The sequence below is a fragment of the Ictalurus punctatus genome, chromosome 5 (assembly GCF_001660625.3).
Source record: "Ictalurus punctatus breed USDA103 chromosome 5, Coco_2.0, whole genome shotgun sequence".
Lineage (NCBI taxonomy): Eukaryota > Metazoa > Chordata > Actinopteri > Siluriformes > Ictaluridae > Ictalurus > Ictalurus punctatus.
In genome coordinates this window covers 34748050-34753002 of record NC_030420.2, presented here as the reverse complement: position 1 = coordinate 34753002, position 4953 = coordinate 34748050, and the positions used below count along the sequence as shown (strand labels likewise).

The following is a 4953-nucleotide window of genomic DNA, read 5'->3' as shown; positions in this document are numbered from 1 at the left end:
TACTCGGCTGGCGTTTCTTCTTCTTCGCCACCAGGTGAAGGATTGTTCGAGCGCTTTAACATTCACTTCCGCCTCCTGGTGGCTGAGTGTTGAAACTACAACCTGCTGCCATCAACATAGCATTACACTGTTTTAAAAAAATTATTATTAAAATACGAAACCATGCTATGTTGAACAAACTGAAATGAAGAAATAAAACAGCTAGAAGCATTCTGAGTGCGTGAAAATGATTTTAAACCGTCTAAATTACTCTTGTTTATTTGTTTAATATTAAAAAAGGTAAAATGATGAGTTTTTTTTACTGTCGTCATCTCGTGGCTGAGTGGTGAAGTACACCTATAACCAAAGACCTAGAAAGATTAAATTATTATACACTTCTTATATAATAAAACAACAAACAGTATATTGAGTAAATATATGAACAATATTTCTGAACCTTTCTCAAGTATCCCAGCTGACCCTTTTATGCGCTTTAGAGAGATTTAAAAAAAAAAGACTATAACGCGCTATTATTTTTACTGTCGCCATCTTGTGGCTGAGTGGAAAATTACACTTTGGTCCAAAGACGTGGCATCAGTAGAATGCTATTAAATTATAGATAGATAACTTTATTAATTATGGTATTAATATGTATTGAAATATATGCAATATTGATATGTTTAATTGATTAACAGGTTGCGAACATGTTAGATTCATTTTTTAAAAATCGCGCAGATAAAGGTTTTATAGACAGCGCCCTCTGTTATGGTTGAGTGGAAGGATCCGTTACCATAGAAACATTCAGCGGGATTTTTCAAGAGTCACAGCGGAGAAAGAAGAATGCATTTCCTGTGTATATTATTTATATGCAACATTTATATCTATATATTTATTTCTTTATTATAATTTTTAAATGTATTAACATAGAATTAGTGGCCATTTCCCGCTTATAATTCGCTATTTAAAACGGTTTAGAGACTGTGCTTCACGCGCCATGCTCCCCCTATTCCAGTAGTTAGTGATCGGTCTCCATAGAAACATGTTCCGGCATTTTCTATTTTTAAAGCGACATTAACAAACAGAGTGTATGGAGTGAAACTCATAATCTTGTTTATAAAACACATTACATACTGATATATTATAGCTATGTTCTAAGAATTATCCAGCTGTTTTGTCGAACGTTTTAAGGACAGTGTGTGAGGGGTCGTGACCCCCCCCCGCCAACGTTGGTCCGCTAAATTGAGTTGATCCGTTTCCGTGGATTTATTACATTCAATTTGAATTAATATGTATTAAAAAAACATCAATGAACAATTATGAATTATTATTTCAGTTCGCTTTCAGTAACAGTGTGAGGAGTCCTGCTACCCCCTTTTAACTGGAGTGGAATGATCCGTTGCATAGAAACAGGCAACTGTGTGTAACAAGAAGAATAACAGCTTTAATCTGTAATCTTGTTTATAAAATGCTTGTAAAGTAAGCAAAATGCATGTTTTATGAACAAATATCTAAAATAAAAAATCTATTCACTGCGTATATTGTTCAGTAAACAGTACCTCACGCGCCGTGCCCCCCTCCTTCCACCGCTGTGTGGAATGATCCGATTCCATGGAAACAGCCGCCATTTTTACGCGCCAAATTGAACGTGACAGCAGATTAGAGAAAGACTTAGCATGTAGCTAATCAGCAAGTAGCTTTATTAATACTGTAAGAAAGAGTCAAAAGAAGAACTTGCTCACACTGTTAGAGTTTATTAACCCACATTAACTAAACTTTCCCGAAGGTTTTATGTAGTCAGGACTCATTTTCCCAGGGTGCTGTTAACTTTATTACCTTTTAGCTTTAAACACTAAAGACACATTTAAATAAATAACAACACACATGAGTTTAAAATTCATCCACACTTGACATTTATCAAAGTTTATGAAAGTTACTGTGTCCGAAATTGTATACTGTGAGAGTAGGTACTGCATTGCCGTTGAATCAGTAGCCTACATACTAATCAGTATGTGTGTGTATTATGACTACAATCCCAGACATACTACATCCGCCATGTTAGCATTGTCATGTGACCTCCGACGTCATCATCACACACAAAAATCTTAAACAAGTTAACAATTTATTCAAGTATTGTTAAACAAGTCCTGTTTAAACAAGGTTTAATACTTAAAATGAACCCACGCCGTCTTCTGCGGGTTTTTTCCGAGCTCGTTCGCACCAGTCCCGTTGCATTGTGGGATTGTTTGACTCACATAGTGTCCATCGGTTGCATACTGCAAAATCTCGCCGGACACAGTACACCATCCGGGTATTTCTCGCCTACTGTTCTCGCACACTTAGAATTCAGACATACTTTACTACCCCTCTGGAGTACTGCTTTTCGCCTACTGTGTAGTAGGTAAATATACGTTTCGGACACAGCCATGGACTTTGAAAATGAACTAGGTTGCACATGCTGAACCCTCATTTGTGCTGATCCAAAAATAGCTGTTAGTCTACATTCATACATTCATACAGTTCAACTCCACGCATGAACAATAGTGAAATATATACACTAAACTGAAGAAATGCCGGATTGTAACCTATAAAACGCAGTAAACCGTCATAAAAGAAACAAAATGTTAAGAATGAACATGTCCCAGCTCTCACTTATACTGAAGCCTAACTCCAGCTTTAAATCACCACGTGTTCATTATGTGCCATGTGAATCTGGGGGACAGAGGACCCTGGGAACATAGACACCCTCCACATTCAGCTGAACAACAGGCAATGTTTATATATTAAATAAAATAAAGCCAGACCACACATTAATATCTTTACATTTCACCTGTGCATTAATCTGCCAATCTTGAATTTGCAATGTAATAACATTAATTATTTACTTCATCAGTGTGTGATAAAATAAATAAAATAATAAAACTGTTGGCTCGCATTACAGCTGAGTATTTTCTGCTAACATTGCATCAGCTTCATGGGATATTTCTTATCCTGTATAAGAATACTGAATTAAAATCTTGGATTCACCACCAGCTAGCACTCTTGTACAAATACAGTACACCTGTAAACGTGTGGTCTGGTGGTGAACAGGGGGTGCCTAAACTTTTAAACAACAGAGAGGACTACACTCACGAGCGGACCAATCACAACACGTATGGGTCATTTAATCCACCAAGCCCCGCCCACTGTCCCCACCCCCATCCAGCAATACGGCGTGGCAGTGCAAGTGGCTCATGTGCACTCAGGTAGATCATGAGAGGACACACACACACACACACACACACACACACACACACACACACACACACACACACACACTGTTCCTTCCTGTATATTACAGGCTGACCATCACCTCCACTAACCACCACACACACCCCATTCTACACAAAACTAGCCAGTCATGAAAAAATGTTCATTTCTCAACTTCAGGATCGAGAAAGAGGACATAAATAACCAACAAAGGTAAGATGAATACATTTAACAACTTTATTACCACCCGACACTTATTTCATTTATCTAAAAGAAAACATTTATCCCTTTGATTATTCATGTATTTCAGCTCAGATCCATTTCCTAACATGAGTAAATATTACACACATCCTGTTATATAACATTTATTACTTTATAATATATACCTAATAAACACATATAACAGTCTCTGTAACATAAACATGCATTTATCAGATTTTACAGAAACACGGCTTGTTTATAAACACATTAAATCTTATAGCTGCTTTACTCTGTCCCTTATAAATATGTTTATTACGTCTTATATAACGTATATAACTTTATTTCTTATAACTGCATTGCTTATATAATAAGAAATATAGTTTCTGCAGCTTCGTTCACTCAGACCTTTCTACAGATATTTAACACATTTCACGCAAACATTCACAAACGCACTGCTTACATTTAACATCATATTAATTTATATATAAAAGTAATTGTAAATGTTCAAAACGCTAAATCTGATAAATAATAAGAATTATAAATAGTCTGTTTATGCCATAAGAGATATGATATATAAGTTATAAGCTATTTCTAAGCTTTATTATAATACATTTCCATACTTACACGCTTTTAAATGTAAAAATTAAAAATTTATTTAATGAATGGAACAAATCTTATTAAATAATACTAAATAAAAAGAAACTTTATTTGTGAATTAAGAAATATTTACACGAGCTACGTACAAGAAATCATTTTTTATTTTTTAAATTTTTTTAGATATATCAATGCAGCTATTCTGGTTTTGAAAGTTACTGAAGAAAAAGAAAACAAAAAAATAATTCAAATTTAAACACATGTTTATTCATAAACAAAAAGTATTTTTATATTCCTATATAATGCTAAAGAGAACTTGAGAAAAATGCAGGAAATTCCACGGAATATGAGGATTATGTTAAATGAATGTGGTCTTTCATTAATATATATCTTACAGTGTATAGTTATTGTGAATACAGTTTCTTACAGTAACTTTGGCACCATTTTCAGAATCTTGATGTCATTTTTCAAAATTCTAGGCACAAAACTCAAAACGGTCCTCACTGCATTGTGCATTCATATCTTTAAAGATACCTTGCACTTGCAGAATCATTGGTTCAAATTACTAATTTATCATGAAATACCATAGGAACGTTAATTTAGCTCACCCACACACAAGATACCGATAGTTTCAGTGCGGAGCTGTTCGTACAATCATTCAGTACTGTAGAACAAAATATGTGATACACGTAAGTATATCACTGTAAAAGGATGACGAGAGAGAATACTACACACAGTGGAATCACTGAACAAAATCTGAAGTGTTTCGATGAAATACAATCAAGTCACAACACAGGTGTGTTTGAATCAAAGCAAAAATAATTAGCTACAAAAAATAAAGAAACTACAGTACAGTAAAATGTCAACCGCAGCGTTCCTCACCCGGTTTACTGTAAAAAGCAAAAGAAAGGATTCATTACTGTACTTCTATAT

General features: G+C 34.7%; 1 protein-coding gene across 1 annotated transcript in view; it reads left to right on the top strand.

The window, feature by feature from the left end:
- Positions 1-3196: 3196 nt before the first annotated feature.
- slc5a5 (solute carrier family 5 member 5) overlaps positions 3197-4953 on the top strand; it is a 14809-nt gene continuing 13052 nt past the window's right edge. The window contains exon 1 of the mRNA XM_053680510.1: positions 3197-3438. The gene's annotated coding sequence lies outside the window, so the exon portion shown is untranslated. The remainder of the gene's footprint in view (positions 3439-4953) is intronic.